Source organism: Opisthocomus hoazin, chromosome 3 (genome assembly GCF_030867145.1).
Source record: "Opisthocomus hoazin isolate bOpiHoa1 chromosome 3, bOpiHoa1.hap1, whole genome shotgun sequence".
NCBI classification, from domain to species: domain Eukaryota; kingdom Metazoa; phylum Chordata; class Aves; order Opisthocomiformes; family Opisthocomidae; genus Opisthocomus; species Opisthocomus hoazin.
In genome coordinates, this window is record NC_134416.1 from 101,696,397 (window position 1) to 101,719,717 (window position 23,321).

General features: G+C 36.5%; 1 protein-coding gene and 1 long non-coding RNA gene across 6 annotated transcripts in view; one reads left to right on the forward strand and one right to left on the reverse strand.

Moving 5' to 3' along the window:
- LOC104335077 (cadherin-10) overlaps positions 1–18,469 on the reverse strand; it is a 104,266-nt gene extending 85,797 nt beyond the window's left edge. For 2 of the 4 annotated variants that reach the window (XM_075417136.1, XM_075417137.1), the window contains exon 1: positions 17,951–18,469. The gene's annotated coding sequence lies outside the window, so the exon portion shown is untranslated. Of the gene's footprint in view, positions 1–16,884; positions 16,914–17,950 lie in introns of those variants that run through there. The other 2 variants (XM_075417134.1, XM_075417135.1) reach the window with 2 other exon arrangements.
- The window catches only part of LOC142360901 (uncharacterized), a 79,275-nt gene continuing 74,270 nt past the window's right edge, over positions 18,317–23,321 (forward strand). The window contains exon 1 of one of the 2 annotated variants that reach the window (XR_012763532.1): positions 18,317–18,526. This is a non-coding gene — a long non-coding RNA (uncharacterized LOC142360901). Of the gene's footprint in view, positions 18,527–19,955; positions 20,158–23,321 lie in introns of those variants that run through there. The other variant, XR_012763533.1, reaches the window with a different exon arrangement.

Genomic DNA, 23,321 nt, shown 5'->3' on the forward strand with positions numbered 1-23,321 from the left:
CTGAAAAAAGTAATAAAAGGCTATTATATAATATATACTTCCAGGTATCTTTCACTTCCGTGCAGTAACTGAACAAAGTAGGAGAACCAATTTTTTGAGCCAATCTTAATCATACAGACCCTATTTCGTGAAACAAAGAATAATAAAAAGTTCTACTAACCTAGGTTCAACATAAAATACGTAAGATTTGCAGGCTGGCTTCCACAGCCCTCTAGGGATTAAACATAATTTGAAAAACTAATGCCTACTCATATTTTGTTTAGTCGTAGCTCACCCTACATTTGTTTATTTAGAGTTGTCACTTTACTGGATTTTCAGAAGTACTGTTCAACATCACTGGAAGCAGGAAACCTAGCCCAAGGGCCTGAACACACAATGGTTAATGCTTATATACCCGCTGTGTCTTCAAGGAAAGGAAGATGGAACGATACCAAGTATGCAGAAGAAATGCTGTCTAAAAAAGGAAATAGCCTAAAAACTGTAATCACATTGCTATTAAGGATGACCTGTCTCCAATGTGATGTTTGATTCTCTCAGATATTTCACAGAATCACAGAATGGTAGGGGTTGGAAGGGACCTCTGTGGGTCATCTAGTCCAACCCCCCCTGCCAAAGGAGGGTCACCTAGAGCAGGCTGCACAGGACCTTGTCCAGGTGGGTCTTGAATATCTCCAGAGAAGGAGAATCCACAACCTCCCTGGGCAGCCTGTTCCAGTGCTCCCTCACCCTCCGAGTGAAGTTATTCCTCATGTTCAGATGAAACTTCCTGTGCCTCAGTTTGTGCCCATTGCCCCTTGTCCTGTCGCTGGGCACCACTGAAAAGAGTCTGGCCCCATCCTCTTGACATCCACCCTTAAGGTATTTATAAGCATTTATAAGCTGCCCTCTCAGCCTTCTCTTCTTCAGGCTAAACCAGCCCAGCTCCCTCAGCCTTTCTTCACAGGACTGATGTAATGGGACTTATCACATGAGTGTTTATGTCTGAACAATTTTTAAAGTTTCTCCTTGCTAGTGTGCGACGTTGACTTTTATGTGGCATGTTTCTTCCAGGCATTGCTACTCAAATTAGGTCTATCAAAGTTTAACCAATTTTTATGAGTCCTGGTGATATGGCCCAGGAAGAGTATATCTGGAAGAGGTATGACAAAGTACTTAGCCACCCACTTGAACAGAAATTTTATATGCCCAGACAGAATTCACATATTTTGTTTTATAAAAAGAGTTCTATGTTTCATCTACATAATAAAATTTCTCGCTGAAGACTTCAGGCTCTTTTTAGCCTATTACAGTGAGACCCAGTCTTGTTCACAAGAACCAGGATTTCAAAGTATTCAACTTTTGTTTTGCTGTATTACATCACACCAATGAAAGTCAAACATACATGGTTGGCAGGTAATATGAAGTGAGAAGCGCAGAACACAAGAAGTATGTTCTAAGCAAAGAACAGGACACATAAAAGGAACACCAATATACCAACACCTGCACAGCACAGAAATGAAGCAGGTGATCACGTTCTGAGTGACCACTGGGCAACATTAAGATGTACAAAATTATTACAAAAATAGTTCTTATAATTTTGGAAAGTTCATGAACAGAAACACACAAAGGATAACACAGCAAACACTGAAATTTTAGGGGTAAAATATGTGTATGAAAAAAGCACAGAAATGAAAACTCATAATTTGATTTCCCTTATAATTTTATGTCAGTCTTATGTTGAAGATTTAATAATACTGAAATATTTGGCAGAGTTTCATTTACAACAGTGTAGTTGTGAGACAGCATGTTGGTATTTTATTAAATATATAATATAATATTATGTAATATAATAATATTATATAATATAGCATGTTGGAATTTTATTAAATATATAATTCTATATATTGTTTTGGATGTGAAAATTTCTCGTTAATGCACCCTGAGGCAAAAATTGCCATTAAGCACTTTGTAGGTAATAAGAATGATCAACTCAGCACAGGTTCTCATTTTGCACTTCTCTTCCAGGGCAAGCTTTGATCGCAGGTATTCTATATGTAATTAATTCATTCCAACTGTCCTCTGCATTTTATTACTAAAGCAGAATGCTCATCTTGGTCTTTAAATCAATGAAATCAACTACCTGACAAATACCTATTGGAGGTCATTAAAAGGCTATGAAAAAAGCACTGCTTTCCAAGAAATACGTGAGGGATGAAAATTGCCTTTTTATTCAAATCTAAGAGGAAACCAATAAACTGTCTGAAAAAATTACAAGTCCCGAACACAGTACTGCTAAGCACAAACTGAGACAAAGACAGAGAAGGCTGACAGTTAATATCCAGTTCATCTCAGAAATACAGAGTCATTTTATTCTTATTTTCTGCTAGGAAACTGAAGTCTCAGAACAAGGCACAGCTCTGATTAAGGACCAAATTGGCCAAAGAACCTGAGTGTGTCCATATTTGCATAGTGCTAAAAACAATTCAAATGTACTTACATTTATATATATGAATAAATCCTGTTAGCAATAATGGAAGTTAAACACAAACTTCAGTCATTTGCAAAATGGTGGGGTCTCCCAAGCACAAAAGCACGTTAGTTTAACAACATACTGTGGCCCTCAAACTTCAAGATTGCAACAGTATATAGTTGGGAGTGGTTTTTAATCTTCCCCGCAGGCAAGCTCTTTCCCTCTAATTAGGAAGAGGGTGTCAGAAATCCACTAACGATGAGGAGCTTCTGCAGTGCTGCACAGCCCTGCATCTCCTGGTTCTTCAGATGCATGGCTCTTACGCGTGAACAAGTACATCGTATTTCAAGCATGGCCTAATTGACAAGAGCACCTGACTGCTGCTGTTAACCAAAATGTCTTTCAGAGAAAGTACCAAAACATACAGAAAGAGAGAGTGCAAATTAACTCTTATTTACTGTCCTTCAGGATTTTTTTTTTAAATGAGGAGCAAGAAAGATTCTAGTATGGTCTTTTCAAAGTGCAAAAACTGTATAGAGTTCTTTTGCATAGCAACGTGGACTAACAAGCAGAAAGCAGAGGAGCTGGTCTCTCTTTCCATTCCTTTCTCATGTAAATAAGCTGTCACAAACTCTGGGGAGCTAAAGAGCTGTAGCCTGGTCTAAGACTACCATAAGACTACTGGAATATCTGGAGATATTATTTTTTTTCCTTTGGCCAAGGAAAACTTGAATGAATGCTTCTGGACAGAGACAGCTGTAGAAAAACAAGGTGTTACTTTCTCTGAAAATTTTTCTTTCCTGCACCAGACATGGTGAGGTTATTGCCAAATCATTGTTAAATAAGGGGAAAAAAGAGTTTTAAAATTTCTTGAGGCAGGACTTTTTGCTCCCATTTGTAAGGAACTATGATTTCTTTTGTCTTTTGTTTCCTGAATTCACTTCACCACACTCCAAAGCGACAGCTATCTCCCTGTAAGTATTTCACAGTTCTCTCCACATCGAAGGACATGCACATAAACCCACTGCAGGAAAATACAGTCTTATTTCTTAAGCACATAGACTTCACTACATCAGTCCAATAAAACATAATTTTAATTTTTGTCATATTTGTATATTCATACCTCAAAGACAGTCTACTTGACTTCTACACTGTAAAAGGTGGGGAAGGAAACAAGTACTTCATTTGCAGCTGATGTATATGTAGGCTTCTCTGTTCATCTTCATGAGAAAACAATCAAGTTCAGTTTGGCAGAAGAAAGATCTTTTAAGCTAATGTCAAAAAGTGCATAACCTGGAATACCAGTGTCACTACTCTTATTTCAGCATTTTTCTTTTTGATTTCAATCCCACTTCCTCGTTTGCCCTAAATACTGTAATCTCCAAAGGACAAAGCCACAGCAACAAACTAATTCAGGCTGTTTCTGCAGGTCTGAAAAGATGGCACACCTATGCCTTGTACGTAAGAACACCACCCGTGGTTGTCGGGATCCCGTGATTTTATGACCTTTATATCTTGTTTAGAATTCCTCTAGGCATTCAGGCCCTGAAACACATCAGTTATATATTACTGCACTTGTCCAGCAGGGTGAGATTTTTTCTTTTACTGCCACAGCCTAGGTGCACGTTGCTTAGACTAGCGGGTAGTCACATTAAACATAAATAATTCTGACAGTCAGGAGAACGCACTAAATATACAAGTTCCACAGATCAGCAATCAATCTTATCTGATGGACTAACCCCAGAAACAGTTTTAAAAAACACTTCTTCCTTTTGATCATCTAGACAAGTTCCGTGACAGGCACTTTTCAGTCTCCCCTTTATATACAGGATCTAACAGTTTCCAGCATAAATAATGTATTTATTTACCTACCTAAAATTCTAACTAAATTAAACACACTGGGATTGAAAGAGAAAAATCTACTATTCAACAGGTGCAGTTTACAGAGAGGGCACAGAAGGGATTTGGCAACTGACATGAAGAAAATCTAGCAATTCCACTTCTTTCAAAAACATATGTTGAAATGGTACTATACAGATTTCCAGGCATTCCTGACTATAATCACAAAATCATTAGCATCCTCTGTTTTCTTTTCACCTCCAGAAACTCCACAAATAGGAATAATCACTTTAATTGATCATGTTTCCTCTTCCCTCTCTAACTTCAGTAGAGATATTGATACTTTGGATTATTTCATCTTTCCAAGACACTTTCCTGACTATCTACATTATCTTTTTATCCCTTAAGTTTATTTTATATTCCTCTTATCCACACTACACTGTCTGTAAATTCTCTTACTCTCATGTCAACATTAGTTCTGCTTAAATCCTTGGCCAAACCATCATTTCTTCTATCATTTAATACCATGCGTCTTTTGCATATGGCCTCTTCCTTCATTTCTGAAAGGCTGATGCAGTACTTTCTTCATGTGAATTAAGAGATGCAACCTTTACAACACTTCCTCTCCAAATTTCAGAACTCTTCTGTTCAAATAAGCATTCCCTTAATTTCCTGAAGTGCTTCAGGTATGCATATCAATCAATCCAAGGAACTCTCTGTCTGTTCCTCCACAACATTCACTGACTTACCACAGTTGCATTTCTGCTTTTTGCACTGCATAAACAGAACCACTTCTTATGAGAGCCGTTATCTTCTGTAACTTATGACATACTACATCATCTTTCTGTATGTGTGCTTGATTTGTTGTCTGTCTTGCTCCATGTCTCATATGAAGCATGCTGCCTGCCTTACCTGCCACTTTTATAAATGCGTACATTTAAAAACCCCTTTAAAATGAATTTTAAAAATCCTTTAATATACATAACAGAATTCTACTTTTCCCCTCAAATATTTTTTAAAATATTCTATACTCAGTTTTCATTAAATGTAACCTCATGAAAATTACAGTGCCATGCATACACAAATGAAAATTATTCATCCAGAATGTTATGAAGATGCAATTTTCATAAGTAACTTTCTAGAAAGCTTTTTAAGATCTTGTTTTTAAAGACCATCCACAGGTTACCTTGAAATAATGGAAAATGCTTTTTAAGGATTAAAGGCTAATGGTATTTTTCAATGTAAAAAATCGTAAACTCTACCAGGCCTAGAAACTGTTGGTATAGAAAATGTCTCTATTAGGCCTAGAAAGCAAATCATAGAATGACAGAGAAACTGATTTTATATGGATTGCAAAAGGTACAAATTGTATTTTGGATTTCAATGTAATTATTATCAGCATATTACACATGTCATAATATCATAACTTTATTTATACAAATATTATTTAGTCATGCCTTAAGCTTCACACCCTTCTGTCAAAAAGACTATGACACATATTTAGGTTTGTCTTTCTCGTAAGAGAATTCACACTATGTGAATTGACTTGAATGAGCAAGTCCAATTCTTTCTTTAGTTAATTCACCTACCACTTCAATCTTGTAGGCATAGTATACTACAGAAGGCATCAAAAGACATGAGAGAGAGAAGCATTCAAATGTGTTAACTGTCAAGAGAATTTTACTGGGATCAGAAGGAAAAATTCTAACGAACACATCATCACCTACACCTATCAAAAAGAAATTCTATGTCTTATGACATTAATGTTTTGATCCTTCCCTCCATTCCTGCTGATAGGGAGTGGAGTTTTATCTCTAGCTAACCCAGTTAACTCTAATCAGAGAAGTCACACAATTTCTAACCATCCAAAAGGAATCCTTCAACTGTTGACTGATCTGTTACAATCACAATCTGGTGCAGCATACAACTGTACCTCAGCTAATGACTGCTTATTAAAAATCACATTCTAATAACTAGCATTTTAATATATACCATAAAATTGATAGAAAACATACCCTGTATTAGCATTCTTATAATATTTTTATTTTCTGTACAATTTTAGAAAGAATATCATACACAGCAAGACAATATTGCCTGTGTGGACTGGAAGTGATGGACGTATCTGCTTTTCCAAGAGTACCCAGTTGGAATACTACTTCCATTTCAGAGGTGAAGCCTTAAACAGTGTTCTTATTTGGAACTCATTTTGATTGATAGTGTTTCTTCCTTCAGCCAAGAGGATATACTATAAAATTTTCTTTTTTTTTTTTTGGTCTTTTGTGTTTTGTGGCTGTAGTACTGACTGGATCAAAATTTGAAATGTCATTCTGTTTTCTCGTGCTGAGATATGCACACTTCTAATCTTTATATGCTTTCCTACCACTTGTCTGAAAAAAAGGGTATTATGATAACTGACAAAATTATAATCTGCAATTGATCTTCCATGACTACGAAATATTTGGATGTTATTTGGACCTGACTATAACAAACGTCTTGGAAAAAAAAAAAGAAAGAAAAAAAGTCTTCCCTACTTTTGAAAGAATGAGAACCTCTAGCTTAAGTAAAAGTAGTACTGACATCTTGATTTTCTTTCCAGCTATTGACAGGGAAGAATATTTTTGCATCTAGATGTTTTCAGCATGACTGGAAGTCAGAGATAAATAAGGAAGTAAATATGGACTATCACATAGAAAACTCCTTAGGAAATTGAACAAGAGCGTGATCTGTACTGATTGCAGATATCTGCAAGCATTTTCTTCAAAAAGCCAGGTATTAAACTAGTATTCATTTAGCACAGAACCAAACACACCCATCTTGCTGAATCAAAATTAAAATATCAGGAAAATAAACAGCATTCCTGGGCGGTCATTGCTTTTTTGGATGCAGGCTAGTATGAATTTTCCCAAGCCAAAACCAGAAAATAAAATGAAAACCCAGAATACTAGCACAGACCTTGCCTTCCTGTTAAACATTACAGGATGCTGAAGTGAACATTGCCTTGAGCTAGCTAAGTATTATTCTACGGTGATATGACGCACTAATACAATGAAAATCTATTGACAGTTGCCTTGAACTAGTTAAGTATTTAAGTATTCTACAGACACCTAATCCATTACAGGCTAAAAAAGTATTTATATGTGATAATTATAGTCAATTTTTGTGAGATTTCTCTAATCAATATTTATAGTAATGCACTTTAAAAGATCAAAAAAAGAAGCAACCAAAGAGAATTTTGTCCTGAGCGTTACCTGGCTTTGTATTTTAGTCACTAAAAAAATTCATACATACATATCACTAAAACAAGATGATTTGGCAGTAGGCACAGAAACTATGGTCTACAAAAGAGAGTACCTCCTGGTTTCATATAATTATTCTCTTGCCACGAGATGGCACTAAAGGATTAAGAATATCTGCATTTGTAAAGTTCCCATCCGAAAAAATGAACAAACTTTTCAGGGAATTGCCAGCTGAACATGAGGAAGAACTTCTTCCCTCTGAGGGTGACGGAGCACTGGAACAGGCTGCCCAGGGAGGTTGTCGAGTCTCCTTCTCTGGAGATTTTCAAGACCCGCCTGGACAAGGTCCTGTGCAGCCTGCTGTAGGTGACCCTGCTTTGGCAGGAGGGTTGGACTAGATGACCCACAGAGGTCCCTTCCAACCCCTACCATTCTGTGATTCTGTAATTGCACAAGAAATGTCACCAACAACTGACTTTCAATTTGGTCAGCAAGTTATGACTATCATTCTGCTTACTTTGATGCACTGCTGAAATGCTGAGACTTACCATAGAGTTAATAAATACGGATAAAAAAAATGTTTTACTAGAGCTTAAGTTTCCTACAAATGGCAAAGAACGTTTAGAATGATGTATTTTCTTTTTAGGACAGAGAAGTAAGAACATATGCAAATATATGAATACAAACTAAACAGACAAAGAAAACAGTTCCAAACACATCAACGATTTATAGTCTCCCCTAAAGGAAATTTTATCAAAGTAAAGTTCAACAACTTACACATTAAGAATTTTTCCTTTACTCCACTCCACTTTCCCTCCCAATTGCAATTAAAAAAAAAATTGATCTCAAATCTAGCGAACTCTTAAAAAAAGCTACATGGTATATAACGTGAGAAATACTGAAGAAATAGTCGTTCTAGCTTATAGGATAACTCATTGTCAAATGAATGCTGTTCTGTTCCCACAGCACAAACTCATCCTTTACAAAGAAGAGTAGGATACAACAGGAACAGGTCAGAGTGCATTAACTGCATAAAACCAAATTAGAATAAACCCAAAGCCTTGTGGGGGTGGAAAAACTTCCAAATCATTATTACTTCACTGGCAATTATTTCATGTAGTATGTCTCATTTATCTATTAAAAAACTCCAACAAAACCACTATTAAAAAAGTGTTCACAGCCTTCAGCCAGAAAGAAACCAAGCAGCTTAGAACACAGAACTACTAATTCACCAGCAAATTTCTTTAAGTGACTACAAATGTTTCTTTTAGAGAGATCCTGAACAATGTCAAGATTATAAAACAATTATTTTTGTGTCATTATCATCTTGATCTTCATTGCCTGTATTACTGATTGTACAGAAACATATTAAGCTACCTTGAAATATTTTTTTCTGTACATCACTTCATTATAGTGCGTATATTTTAAGGCACTAATGGATTACCCTTGAGAAGTCAGTGCTTGACTGCACATTAGAATCTTTGAGATGAATTCTATTTAAATAGAATTTAATTTATTCCTTTAAAATACTTGGTTTTTCTCAGTCATCATGCCATTATGACATCACATTTTTTTTCATATTATTTTCCTGATAACCAGTACTCCAGTTTTAATCCACTGTAACAGCAACAAAATAGTTTCTGAACTAGTCTAGATATCCATTTTTCTAGTGCTGAAGTGTCATGGTTTTACTTGTGAGCCCTTTTTTAGTGAAAAGAAAGATTTTCATATGCTGGAGCTAGAAATGAACTCTAACCAGCATACCCAGAGTAACCAGGAACCAGACTCATCAGTAAAACAACCCCATAGTCATGTACGCCTGCAAGACAAGACTGTCTGGGTGCTTTTCCAGAGACTGAGCTAGAACCATTTAACTGGGAGCTGTGGGATTGATCCACCTGAGCTGCTTTTATCCCATTAGACCTGACTTTCACAGGTTGTCCAAGTGGCAAAACACCTCCGACCCTCCATACATAAGCACTTAATGGTTGGATCTTCATGGCAGCAGCCATGAAGGAAGGAAAAGGTTGGTATTTCCTCCCTGAATGTACAGAACACAAAATTTAGCAAGTCACTGCTGTACTAACACAGGGGTTTTTTGTCCTGTAATTTAGAAGGCTGAACTACTTTGAGCTTTACCATTTGTGTGTTAAATCCAGCTAAGTGGCGGCTGTTAGAAATGAAAACCTAAAAGACTCATTTGTAGATGGCTATTTGTAAATTCCATTCTAAAACACTAGCATAAAACCCCTGAATGTAATGAATTCTAATTATACTGTTGCTTTTTAAAAAATTTTGCATTTCAGAACTTAAATAATTGATTCTGTCTTCTTTGTCACAAACTTTTAGTTATCAAATTTAGAACAGCTCAAGCCCAGTGACATTTGTTATTCACATTATAGATTCCTAAATTATCTTGAAGATTTATGCTCATCAAATCTTTAATGAGATTATTACTATAATACACTATGTCTTAGTTCATCACTATTTTCTAGTTCTCATTATTCTCACCTCAAATAAAAAGCTAGAGGAAACCAAGCCACAATTAGGATATATTCGGAAATAGCACATGTGTTTCAGAGTGGGTTCAGATGCCTTGCTAGTCAAGGACAGGAAGAAGAAGAAATGTACGATTTTGTCTTAATTTTCTATTCTGAACATATATTATATACACACTTAAATTTTAGAAAAGAGATCAGTTTCTTCTGATCATCAGAATGATTAAAGACTATCTAAATAATAAATAAGTAAAAAAGTGACACATTTCCACCTTTAGAAACATTTTCTTAAATTAATTAGTCAAATCAGGGTACTACTTCATTCAAAACCAATTAAGAAGAGGAATTTGAAGAAATTATATATACTTTTATCCCTGTTTATATTTTATAACAGACTAACGTTACAGAGGGAAATCCATCTATCTGTATCTGTACATCTGTCACTCAGATGTAACTACCAGAAAAAAGCAGATCTAGTAACACATAAGCTTTTAAGTTCTTAATCACAAACTGTCAATAAAATGCCCCCAAGTGTTAAGTCATGGAGAGAATCTAATAAGCCTGGGGCTCAGTTCACTCATTTTAATCAAGATACCTGCTTCAGTGATATCTTGACCATGAGCACCATACTCTTACTTGAGGCAAGGCGTACATCTCAGCACACTAATGCCAGAAAAAACTTCATCAAACAGCGGGGAAAAATCACACTTCCCTGAAATGGTACTTACGATAGTGTTCTGTGTCCTGCTCTTTTATGGACACTACAGATTTCTGCCAAAAGACTGTGGAAACTATCCCAAAGGGAAACAGAAGTAGGAGACAAAAATACAATTTAGAACATGGCCTTGGGAAGTGGGATACTGAGGGAACTTGGATGTACTATGGTTCAGCAGATCTTAAACTGTCTTTCATGTCATAATGAAACACCTTACTTCCCTAATATTAAAAATGAGGAAATTTTTTCATATATCTGCAAAATGACTGGGTATACCCCAGTAACTCATTCATAAATTGAGGTCTACACTATTACTTACCGTTTAATACAGGACTATTTTGATTAAAGACTGCTGATTAAATGGCTGAATGCTGTTGATCTCTGCTGAAATGCCCATTATTCTATGGCAGTGATTTTATAGATTCTGATTTTTTTTTTTTGTTTTAGATTATGTATTTAACAGTAATTCACTACTAGATGACCAAGGGCTAGTTAGATTGATTAAATGGATTTGTTTTGAGTTTTTAGCAGAAAGTCATGAGGGCAGGCTAGTAGCTCTACCTAGTTCACTTTGCAGGATCAAGATTATAATGAAAGAAAAAAGGTAGTATAACATACAACAGTACTAACATGTAAAAGTCTAACCCATACTAAATGAAATTTAAAAAAATTGGAAGGCGTGTATCCTGATAATGAAAATATAATCTACAGCATGATCTAAAAATTTTGTGAAAGGTTATTTGCATAATTTGTTATTAACATTTATTCTAACAGGTGGAAAGAAAATAAGAGCTGAAATACTGTCATTCTCCTGGTTCAATTAATCATGTTTCAGGATTTTTTGTTTTAAGCACATTCTGTTGTTTTTTTCTTTGTATTCTTTCTATTTTTCTTGGGTTTCATTTTGCAATTATTTCTAACAACTGACAGTCTGCTACTGAAAATCCACGTCATCTTCTGAGTAGCCTCAACATTAGAAAAACAAAAAAACCCACCCCACATTATTTTAAGAATTAAATCTTTTAAATCTTATTCACCCAATTAACACATGTGCACATCTAGTGAATGTATTACTTAGAACCTTCATGATGTAGCGAAATCAACGATGTTTAAGTCTACTTTTAACTAATTTGCTGATGACATAAAGATGAAATGGTTCTATGGGTCTTCAAGGAATCTTATGTACGTAAAACAGAGAGGGACCCGAATAGAAACTTCTAGATTCACACCTTGACTGATATGTTTAGGCTCAGATATTTCTCTAACAAAGAATGAAACACGAAAACATGATTATAAGTGTATGTACTTATAGAGAAAACAGCCTGAGCATTGAAAAAGCCCGTTTTTAATTTCAGATTAATTTTAGTTAATACTATCCACAGTTTTCAATCAAGACTACAAGAAGGTTAGGTATACGTTTCTCCCCTTTTTCTCTCTTCCAAAGGTGGACAAAGATATATGGAGAAAAGATGACAGTCCTTCCCTTAAAGAATAGGAACTTCTAGAAAAACACACTACAGTCTCAAATCATAACTGAAGCCCATATGCCTGTCAAAGCCATGATTTTAAGGTCTAGTGAGAGACAGTATTGTTAAAAGAACACTAAAAATGATAACGATATCAAGAAAAAAAATGTATTATGCCTGTTAAACCATGTGGACAGAGTCAGGAAAATCTCAATGTCACGAGAGAGGAAGTGGTCTCTTTTTTCCCATCTGTCTTTACCTATTTTGAAAAGGGCGTCCAGATCCCTTTTTAGGAGACTTCATCTGTGGTATCAGTACCAGCACCAAGACCTTTGCAGGGTTACAGCAGCCTTGGCACTGGAGATTCCACCGCCCCAGGACAGGGAACAGAGGCCAGGATGATAACAGCGTACACACAGCAACATTACTGATACTGACTGAGTCTTGCACCTTGGTCATTACGTGCATTTATGGCCTCAGTTCCACTCACCATAGAAAAGGCATCAGGAAAGTGGCAGGTGACTATTTGTAAGAGAACGCAATTTATGTATTTAAGGGATAAGTTTTCTTAGAACTTTTAGAAGCAGGATAAACTTGACCATCCTCCCTGTGTCCTGAATATTACCTCTAAACAATTATAAATACTTCAGGTCTTTTCTCATCCTCATTTAAAAACTCAAAGATTTTGTCCATTTGTTTTGTCTTATGTGTAAGATATGAAACATATTCCAGCAAATCTACACATAAAACTCTCTTGATTCCAGTGGAAGTAAAAATCAGCTGTACGCTTGTGGTACTTAAAGGAACCAATGACAGAATGCACAGCATCTAAGTTTCGTAGACACAGCCATATCTGTTTTATTTGGGCTTACTATTAGCATAGTATACCAATTAACAAGATAATCTTTTCATTCATTAAACAGGTGTAAATATCATGTGAATTACTAAAGTATGGTATACACAAGCACATGATAACAGTTCAGTTATACCTACTTTTATTTTACTTTAATTTGGGGAGAAAGAATTAGCAGTCCTGTTGGACATTGGTTTTCAGCCTTGCTGACAGTGTTGTAAATTACGTTGGTACCTATTCTTTATGTCTTAAAAATCTGGATATTATAGCATTGTAGAGTTCATGAGGATTGCATTTGTTTTTAAGGATCATGATCTGATTGGCCTAAGTGATGGTATGTCATATTCTTCATGCTGTAATGTAAAGCACTGAAATAGGATAATACAATGAATCCAATCTGTAATGTGGAAGGTGATCAAATATTAACAGTAAAATCATAAAACATACATATACTTATGTACGTTTATATATCATATAATATAGAATTCTTCATGAGAAAATATTTTCGTTTTTTAATTTTTGTAAAACAGATGAACACAGTTCTAGCTTTTGAGCAACAGAATTCTGGAAACTATTTTGAATTAATTTTTTGAATCATTACCTTTACATAAAGACACATACACATGCTCTCTTCTTCATATGATTTCCTACTGTTTGAAATATGATTCGAACTTCACTTTGAGTTGTAATTAAGAGACGCCATAATAAAGTTACAAATAAAAAAAAAGCATTGTGTGAAGAACGATGTGCATGTGGGAACAATATTAAAAAGGACACCTGCCATGGTGCTTTTCATTATATCCAGTTAACTTCCTAAGCATCTGTATTCCCCTCATGTAACCTGTTGGTACAGACATAGTAATACACATTTCCAATTAGCAGACTTGAGTTTATATCCCAGATCAGATGCCCTGTGACAGTACATGCTGGGAGTGCCTCTGAGATACTGCTAGAGATTTATGCCTCCTGCTGGACATGATTCTTTATCAAAAAAGTGATAAACATTATCCATTTTACGTAAGTTAGTAGAGGCAGGAAATGATAGTGGGAGCTTACAGAAAAAGTGAAGTAATAAAAATTTGATATAAATTAAGAGAGAAATTGTACAGTATTCTGCTTGCTAGAATGCAATCCCTGTACAATACAAAGTTTTTCCCTGTTTTTGCTCTACTGTGCACGCACACACACACTTGAGGTAGCTGGCTCTGATGTTTAATGATCAGGAAGACTGCATGTACAAAGAAATGTATATAAAGCTTCAACTGGCAGGTTTTTGGCAGATCCTCCACATACTAGAAATTAGACTGATAAGGCAGTAAACAACATATAAGCTCAATAGCTCTTTGGTTGGGTGGTGTTCTGGCTTCACAACAGATTAAAACAGAGTAAAGAGAAAAAACTGTGCTCAGGTCTATTTGATTTTTTTCTGCATGTATGAATACAGCCTGATAACTGTAACATACCCAGCTCCCCAGAGATGAGGATTGTTTTCTATTGCTCTGTTGTAGATCTGCAAACCCACAGAAACAGGCAAGTTAGGGAAGCTGCCATGCCAAGGACCCCGAGCTGAAGAGCTGCAAATCTAGGGAGGGAGAAGCAAGCAACACTCAACACAGGAGATCCTCTTGGCCTGAAGAGAGATTTGGGGAATATTTAGTTCAAGACAGAACTCAGAATACTGTTGTTGCTTGCTTTCAAGTTTTTTCCAGAAGTTGATGACAGTAAAGGAAGTGTGTCTCTTTCAAAAAGCAACTGTTCACATTTAGCAGATTTGAGGATGCAAGATGTGCCGTGTGTGTGTTGTACAGTGAACCAAGGTTTCCACTGAACTCTACCTTTAGTTTGCATGAGCTTTCTTTGATAGTTGCATACTTTTCAGAGCAATTGAAAATGTGCTATGGTATGGCATCCTTACATGCATTGAAATCACGCTTGAAAATGTTTTACTTTGGCATACTTAAACTGCTCATAAGAAGTTTCATTTCTGAATTTCAATTTTCCTCCTTTATAACAAATGATACCTCAATCAGTATGCTATTAAAAAACCCATAGCAAATACAACAGTACTACAGAGTATATGTTTATGTGGCTCACTTAAGGCACTCCCAAAATGTTTCTTAAGCCATTATATTCTGCCTATTTACTTGCTCAAATAATCAGTGTTTTCCTTCCATTTCTGTCTATCATTTAATGTCAAAGAATTAAGTGTACAGCATATTTTTTAAATCTATGAACAAGGATATATTGTGAAGTCCAATTACGATGCTTTGGTGTTTACAAGCTTCATTTGAAGTGATAATATTGAATGAACTAAAAATTATATTATGATAGCAGTCAAAACTTCGAAGCATTGCTACCATGCAACAATATTTCAATCATAATTTGACCCCCTGCACCAGTGCTGCAACCTAGTGGTGGGATGAGGTATAAAATTATACTAATTCGAGGGCACTGTGTTACAACCTGCAACCTGGCTGTAAGTATGGCTAACACATATAGAAACTAAGTCGCCTGCACAGAATTATTCAGATGAGACAGGCTCTGTGTCAGTCACTTGCTTCCCTGGGATATTATCTTGGTATCAGGACATGACTTTTTCAGAATCAGAGGTAGATATTATTTTCAAATTAACCTTTTCTGCCTTTTACATTTAACTACTTAACACAGGAAAAAATAACATTACTCAGCTGAAATCTGTATACTGGTGTGCATGTATAGATGTGTATCTTATGAGTATCTCTAATTTAATTAATGATAAGCTCATTTGCTTTCTCATATAACATTATTTTTATGCATTTTTCAACTACAGCTAAGCACAGAAAAGAACAGTAACCACAGTGCCCACTGTGAGCACATTTCAGTATTTTACCAGTTTCTCCAGATCCTTTGTCTATTGAGAACATGCAAGTACGAAGTTTTAGTATATCTACACTCATGTCCTCTAATGTAAAGCCAACAAGACCATTTAAGAATATATAAATTCCTACATACAATCCGTTTAAGAAATATTTTGCTATTTTCCATGAGCTGTTACAAAGCATTCTAAATATAAACTTTTGTCAAAGCAAGCAACCAAGACTTATTTTCCAATGCTACCCAAAGTAACAAAAAATCAAATCAGCAGCAGCAGTTTCAAGTTTAAATATCTGTATTATAATCAACACTCCTCAGACATTACAAAGTTCCTATTTAAGTGTATAAGATCATCTGGACACCACAAAAAAAGAAAACATGGCCAAAAAGCTAAGCTAAAATTAACGAAATTGCTACAGAAATGACCACTTCATTCATACTTTTATTTAACAAAGTATACAACAATATGAGAAAACTCCCTCAGGCACAAACTAGATTACTAGTTTATAATACAAGAAGTATTCCTCTCTTGATGTAAGCCCACACTGACTCTAAAAAGCTGGTTTTCAACTCTTGAGAAAGAAGCTTGTCTTTTCTACTTGCCTTTCCCAGTTCCCTAAATTCATTCTTTCATCTCCTCCTCTGAAACAGCACAGACTATTACATTCAAAAAGTAACCAATTAATATAAAAGTTTGAATAACTGGAAAATTTCAATAAATGCTTGGACCAGATTCATAATATTCCTTGTAAATGGCTTATTTAAAAAAAAGATTTAGAGATTCAGAAGTATCTTTCAGTCTCCCACTCCCTGCTTTCCCCTTCCAGCAGCATCACCATGTAAATTTAAACCCTACTGGCTTAAAAAAAAAGACACATAATTTTTTACAAACCTGCTTCTTCACACCATACACACACTCACACACTCAGATATGCATACACACATATACAACAAGTCATATAATTTAAAAAATACCTTAAAAGCAACGGGTGTGCATCTGGGGTAATACAGAGGCTTTTACTGAAATAAAAGCTGATTATAGGCAACAGCTCCATTTGTGTGGAAGCAACAAAGATGATAGGTCAGACTTAAAATGCTGGTTGTTATTTGTCACTGATTGCACGTGCAGATGCATTATCTTCAACTGAAGGACTGTTAGATTTTTATAGCTGCAACTAGTATCATGTACAGTATCAGCCTATTACAAATTTCTAATGCAGCTGACAATGCCATCAATAGTAGTTGGGAACATGGACTTAAACTTGCATTGTGCTGCATTAATTTAACACCACATCAAATATGGATTTTATTGCAGCAGTGACAGTAAATGCTCACACAGGTGCAGACGAAATTTTTTTCTCCCTTCACCTTTTCCCCTCTTCCCCCCTCCTTTACTGAAATGACAAACCTGGCAATGTTTCCCCATTTGTATGTACATAGCGCTGTACAGGTATTTGAAATATTGCCTGTATCCACCCTGCTATCCCTCTCCACAGGGATTTCCTTCATAAGAAGCATTTGCTCTGGGTCTGTATAATTATTCTGAAATTCAGTTCAGGGCAGGACGAACAGCAGTGAAAGCTGTAACGGTCTTGCACTGGTACACAGAAAGTGAGAGCATGTATGTGTGTGTTTCATGCTATGCTCGTAACAGCTACACTATGAAACACTGTGCTTTTTCTCAGTTCAAGTAGTATTGTTCCCCCCCCCCCCCCCCGTCTGCAAGAACTGAATACAAATGGAAACTGCTGCTCAAAAGACAGCCTGCTTAGTAGGAGAAAAAAACATAAAAATTATAAAATGCTCAGTGATTCAGTCTTGAATAAATATGATACCGGTTTACTCTGAGGAGAGAATACACAGCAGTTATTTCCTACCCCTTGTCTCGTTACTCCTAAAGCGTATTTATAAAATGTAAAAAGTTGTATATAGTAGAACAATCCTATGCATTGCATTAAACACCATACTGTTCATGTAATAGTAATAATAACAACAACAACTACAAAGAGCTTAAGGAAATAAAAGTACGAAAGGCTCCTACCTTTTATTCTGCCTCTGAGAAAGTGAAGTAGCGTCCACCCCAACCAAACTGAAAAACGAGCTATTAGAGTCCTTTTTTTGCTTGTTTTCTGCTGTTATTTTCGAAGACTGATCCTGCTTGGATCCAACTCAGGGTTTTCCTCCCGGCATCACTTAACTCTGGACAGCCGGGAACCAAAGCCAAGGGGGAGCTCTCCCTCTGACTGGCTCTCATTCAGAGCGCCCGATTAAAAAAAAAAAAAAAAAGGAGAGAGAAAAAAAAAGAGACACACCACGGCCACCACACAGACACACGCACACGCTGGCACACGCACACACAGCCAGGCGGAAGCCACGCACACGCTCACCCGCCCCCCCCCCCCCGCCCGCGGACGAGCGCGGAGGCAGAGGCGCTGCCGCGGGAGCCGCAGCCCCTCAGCCTGGGCGGGCTGGGGCCGGGGCAGTGCGGGCTGCTCCGAGCACACGGTTGATTTGCAAGCGAATGCGGTGGGAGGGTGCAGCGAACGCGGAGCCTTTTTGTCAAAGCCCGTCGCCCTCCCTGCGCTGCCAGAATGGTTCGCTGGTTTTGGAGTCCAAGGTAATCAGCCTCATCTGCTTAGCTTGTCGTAATCATACATACTGGAAACGCCGCCACTTTTGGCCGTGTATTTTTCTTCGTTAAATAGAACTGTTTTCCTATACCACCTGTTATCTTACAGTGCTGTATATAAAATTTATGTGTATATATATATTTAAAAAAAAATAGCACGGTGCCAAGTTGAATTACAACCTCAGAGGGCTCAGATGAAACCACAGAGAGTAGTTATTTTCTTCATTGAGCTGCTTATGCTACTAGATTAGAAACATTTTTTCCTCGTGCTTCGCCAGTTTTATGATTAATATAAAACAAGACAGATTCATATTAGGTATTTTCACATTTCCAGAGGTTACTGATAAAAATGTCAGCATCACTACTAATCCCCAATTAATATTTTTCCCCCAGCTGATACATGCAATGCCTGCTTTTATTTTATTTCAGTCACTGTATTTGGACTTCACATTTTGCAATGTGTTCCTTTTCATCAAGTTAATCTGTGCTGGTTTCATGTTTCTAATACAGCAAATTGGACTTAGCACAATCCTCCTTGGATCATATCAAGTCCAATCCTTTCATCGTGATACTGTAGAGGGTTATGTGTACATTAGTTAGATTTAACAAATAGTCACAGAAGATTAAACCAACGGATGTCAGTATTGCTCTATCTAAAAAGTGTCAAAAGGACGTTCTCTGGTTGTAAAAAAGCCTTCCTGGAAAAAAAAAAAAAGCCAAATTCTCTTAAAATAGGAGCTGAAAAAATGTTGTATTTGGGAGTGAGGAAGAAAGTAACAATGAAAACTATTTCATTATTAAAAAATCTAACACAGGAGTCACCGGCTGTTGTTGGGTTGGATTGCTCAGTGGTAACTATTTTGCTTGTTTTCAGCTGATAACTATCAGTCGTAAAGACAACAAAAAAAGAAAGACAAGTTCGTGATCGTGCCTAGTATCACTTCCTGATGTAACCAACTGCTGTCATTTCCCCAGATCTGTAACCGTCAGCAGGGAGAAATGACCCACGACCTAAGCACAACCTTTGGGCCGATGAGCAAGTCAGCATTTAAGTAACATGCGATATTAACACCCAAACGCATCATCTGGAGATAGAAAGAAGCAAAGAAGCAAAATACCAGGGAGTGGGGTGGGGGGAACCTCTGTTTATTACCATATATGAAAAGATTTGTTTTTGAAAAATTTATCTACTATGATAGATTATTAATCTTTCAAGGAGAGACAATGGAGTTCATTGGCTTTGTCTGTACTTGGGCACATAAACACACCGTGCAATGCATAAAACATCCGTAAAAAAAAATTCCATTGCCTTCCTTCTCCCTTTCCCATTGTTGTATCAATATAAAAATTAGAATTGCCGTATGTCCATCTGCTGCTGGTTTCCAAAGACCTTCATTCTCAGTCTTTTCACAGGAAAGAAGGTGACTGCAGAATCTAACTCCAGCTTCTTAATCTCTGCCACCAATTGATGTTACACTATGCAAAGATACATTCACATTTCCCAGTGATCCATGTGGAACTGACAATACTGAGACATCTGCTCTGTCTTCCAAGTTTACCCATTTATTTGTGCAAAAGATTCTTTTATTTTGGGCAAATCCTCTCACATTCGTCTGAAGGTAAAGTTCATAGAACTTTCTTTTCTGGCTGTACAAACTGCACTACTGCCTGCTAAAATATTAGAACTAGTCTTGGACCTTACAGTAGAAAGTTAAATATTGTCTTAGAGTAAAAGCTGCACTTTCAATTTGGTAATACAGACAAATTAAACTATAATGAAAGGAGACACAAAAACATGGCAATGTATATACATGGCTGGGAAGTAGCTCTTTAAAGGTGGACTGCTTTTTTAATGATGAACAAAATACTGAGTGCAGAAAATTTAGTTAAAAGGTTCAGTTCCTTTTAACATTTTGTATTCTGTTATTAAAGTTGCAACCATGAAGTGGGAAATAAACAAAAATTTGTATATATATAAAAAAGTTTATGCACACACGTACACACACAGAGCGCTACAGCAAATTCTGAAGTCAAAGAAAACAAATGATCTAGTGGAATTATTCAGGAGCAAGAACTTCAGTCACTGAATGTGTGCTTACTTGCTTTTCCACAGAGTATTTTGGTACATTTCTGCTATGGTTTTATTCAGCTACAATGAACCATTCTCATCCCAGAGATATATTAGTTTATTCAGGCATATTTACTGCAAGTCACACTTGCACATTTAAATTGGACTAACTTTGGGAGTTAAAGTTTAACTCTAGAAAAGCCATATTTTGTCACTAACTCCTGTTTCTGTTGGTATGGTCGTCTATTTAAAAGCCAGTATTTATTTATACTGACAACATATGGATATCTAAGGCACAACAGTTATTCAACCATGTACTTATCCATACACATGACAGTAACTTTAAAACAAGGTGGCATCATAACCTATTTTTAACACTGTCTAATACTTCCCATTAGAAGACTCCTTATATAGATGTTTATAAATTTACCAAAGAAATTATTTAGGATTAAATTTTCTACTCTGATGGTCTGCCTCGGGCAGAAATCATTTAAAAACATTTCAGCCAAAATGATAGTGAGATTTCAGAGAATGAGGAAAAATTAAACAGCTGGAATTTTCTCATAGGAGTAAAACAACCTTCATGCTTTGAAGGCAGAATGGGAAACTCCACAGGGTACATCTGGCCTTTGAGTCAGAGAAGCTAACCAATGGGGACAGATCAGGTCAAGGAGCATTAAAATAAAGGAAGAGTGGTAGGAGCAGAAGGAACAGAGGCTGGAGCTTCCATTCTTCTTGGCCAGCAAAGAAGCAAGAAGGAAGAAACAATGGTAGAATAGGGGTAAAGACATAAATTCACAGAGACTGGACAAGAAAACCTGGGATGGGAAAAAAAAAAAGAAAAAGAAAAAAATTTAAAAAAGGGGACCACATACGATAAAAAGTCAGAAAGAGAGGTACAGACCTTACCAGGGACCATGGGGTTGGTTTTTGCCATTTCTGTCTTCAAGGTAGGCAGCTTTATCCTCTGAAATGACAGGTCTGGTATGATACCTAATCAGACTACAACGGAGATGCTTTCCTTGCTTTTAATTTCTGGTTACAAACTTGGCAGTGATCCCAGAAGCCAACAGTTGTAGGAAGATGATGAGGTGTAAGAAGAATGAGAAAGAAAAAATCGGGAATTAGACTCCATTTTCCTAAGTATCACTATCAGCAAATGTCTGCCAAACCTACTGGAATTCTCTCCACTCAGTGCTGGCTTATATGGAGTAAGAGAGCACATTAGCTGCTTCATGAGCTCATGAAGTAGTAATCAATATGGCGTTTTTAAAGACTACAACCCTAGCAACAAGCTTTATGGAACCTGATGATTCCATATCTCCTTGTTTTTATTCCATGTTTGACATATTTTTAACCCTGGAAAGTTGTACACAGAAACCTAGCATTACAATCCAAGTATCCCAAAATTAACAAAGGCCAGAACTGTTTACCTGTGTAATAACACATACTAAAAAAAAAAAAAAATATATTTCATATACGGAAAGAAGCCAATTTATTACACATGTGTTCTAATTACTTTCTATCTCACTTCATACGCTCCCAAGAGTACCTTTCCTCATTGCACAAGATGGACTGGTCTATGGGTAAGTCACAACATGGGAACAGTTGTCTAGAAAAGATTGTCTTTTATGGTGTAGAAGCCAGAAATTGATAAAGAATGAAGCTGAATGGAGGAGAAAATAGAAGTTCTCACAATTAAAACATTCTCCTTTGAACTAGACCATATCTAATCCTCGGCCACCTATGCCTGGATGATGTCACTTGAACCAGATTTCTTTCATGGCTGTTTTCCTATTATGTCCTATTATTTCTAAGTTTCTGACTTAAGAGCTGGCTTTGATGTAAAGAGGTGCTAAACACTCACAGTTTCAGTACACATTGTGCTATAATAATAATAAAAAAAAAATTAAAATTAAGTCTGGTGCTCTGTCTTGACACTAAGTCAGCTTGTACTTCTGATCATGGTGCCTCTCTATGCCTCAAATTCTATTTTGTGGAAAAGAGTAAACATTATGGCCCCATGTCAGACACTTACTGAGAGGATAAGGTAATGTTTGAAAAACATTCACCTATTATAATGTTAAGCACTACAGAAGTCCCCAAGAAAGATATACAAATGCAGGATTTGAAAAGTGTGCCTCAAACAAAGCCATAAACTACACTGAATAATGACTTTAAAGCAGAATTGTTCCTAATCAAGAAAATATGTGCTTTCAATAAAATAATCTAGCAAAATACTATGATTCTCAGGCACCACAACACGTTAGCTGGAGGATAAGCAAATAATTTTAGCGTTCCATAAGTACTGCAAGCTTGCATCGGAAGTCTTAGTAGTGTTCTTTTACAACGACTGCATGCACATCAGTATTTAAAATTTTTATTATTTATTCATTAAGTGACTGTGAATGTACTAGATACTTGGGTACGAAGTCTAGTTGGAGGCCACTAGCTAGTGGTATATCCCAGGGATAAATATTGGGTACAGTTCTGTTTAACACCTTCATTCATATTCTGGATGATGGAGCAGAGTGTAACCTCAGCAAGTGTGCAGATGGTACAAAACTGGGAGGTGTGGCTGATATGTCAGAGAATCATACTGCCACCGGTGGAACCTCAACAGGCTGGAGAAATGGGCGGACAGCAACCTCATGAAGTTGAACAATGTGAAATGCAAAGCCTTGCATCTAGGTAGGAACAGCCCCAGGCACCAGT